General features: G+C 38.0%; 1 protein-coding gene across 4 annotated transcripts in view; it reads right to left on the reverse strand.

Moving 5' to 3' along the window:
* cntln (centlein, centrosomal protein) overlaps positions 1 to 1,686 on the reverse strand; it is an 87,256-nt gene that overhangs the window by 68,841 nt on the left and 16,729 nt on the right. The window lies entirely within an intron of this gene.

Below are 1,686 nucleotides of genomic sequence, written 5' to 3' on the forward strand. Positions count from 1 at the left end.
ACACACACACACACACACAGCACTAACTGCATATTCTCTAAATGTAGTATTAATTACTGGGGGAACACTGCAGTACTGTATTTAATTACTGATTAAATGACCCATTTACATTTCACCGCTGGTTAAATTAACAGGGTTAAGTGAGACAGGGCGATTCTAACCCACTTAACATTTGAGCTGATATCTTTTAACTTCCAGTCTGGGGGCAGCACTGTCAGAAAATATCAACCAATCAAATTAAACAATTACAGTCTATTGAGGTACAGAAATTACTGCTGCAAAAATATAATCTTCTGCGGCATCAGCTCCAGCGTGGTTTTATCTGCAATAAGACGTTTAAACTGAAGTGAAAGTCATACCGCAGCAAAGATTGAGAAACTCATTTTAACAAGTGCATTGCCCTACAATGTTGATGTAATGTAGTTGGGTGTGGCTGAAGATTACAATATATAGATACAGTACCTGTTACTATTCTAGTCTTTGACACTGTGTGGTCCCAGAAACACTACCATAGCATTAGGAGTTGTTTAAGCTCCCTTAAAACATGGCTGCAACATTGACTTTATACTAGGGCCTCTTTTGCCTTAGGGTGACAGTTCAAAGATAGTGAGTTAAAGCCAAACCCCTGCTGACTGACAGATGTAGAACTGTAACTCTAACATCATCTTCAAGAACATAACTGGGCCCCAATTAAATCACATCTCTCCACCTCTTATCTTTGCTATCTGAAAGGAGTGCGTTAAAAGGACTTCCAGGTACTTGGGTGGAAGGATAGAAACAAGATAGATAAAGTAAGTAAGTCAGAGAGTGTATGTGTACCCAGGACAGCGTTGGAGAAGATCAGATAGCTGACATGAAAGATGCTAGTGCTAAGAGAGATGGATAGATCAAGGGTGAACTAGAGCGATTAAGAGAGTGATTCTCAGTTGAAGACCACCACCACAGGCCATGCTTGGGCTTGTCAGTCATAACTGTGCCAACTTATCCACCTACACATTGCTGTCTCTGTATGTTAGCACAATTAGACACTAGCTCCAGACTAGGGGTGCAAGATATAGCGACTCAATATCGTTATCGCAATATATCGAAAGTGTCCCAATAAGAATGCAATACTTTGTTTATTTTGTGGAGCACTGTGTCCCGTCTGTTGGCAGTGTGGCTTAATTGTGTTCGATTTAGAGCCTGCTTGAAGCACTATAATGATCATGTTACACTGGCCAGTTATTGTGCCACTTGCAAATGCGCACTAACAAACCCTATATAGTGTACAACGTGTGATGCTTATTTTGACAGTGTAAGTAAAGAAATAGAGACAACAATGCAAAACGAATCAGAGAAGTGAAAGAAAAGTACTGTCCTGTTCTCTTTATTTATTTATTCTATACTGTACAACCAGTGTCTTGATTGGTAGACATGGTCGTTATTTATTTATTCAGGTTCTACCAGTCCAATAGATTTAGATTTAGATTTTTCCCATAACTTTTGTAAATTTACATAAGTTTAAAAATATTAAGATTGATATCGCAGTGTTCATAATAAATTTTGCAATATCACATTTTTTTAATATTGTGCAACCCTACTCTTGACAGGTGATTGAAAGAATTATATAATGCTTTTTTTATGTAAGAAAACGCATAGATACAGTATGCAAGGAATCATAAGCATATACAGTGACGGACTGGTTAC

The sequence above is a fragment of the Etheostoma spectabile genome, chromosome 2, assembly GCF_008692095.1.
Source record: "Etheostoma spectabile isolate EspeVRDwgs_2016 chromosome 2, UIUC_Espe_1.0, whole genome shotgun sequence".
Taxonomy (NCBI): domain Eukaryota; kingdom Metazoa; phylum Chordata; class Actinopteri; order Perciformes; family Percidae; genus Etheostoma; species Etheostoma spectabile.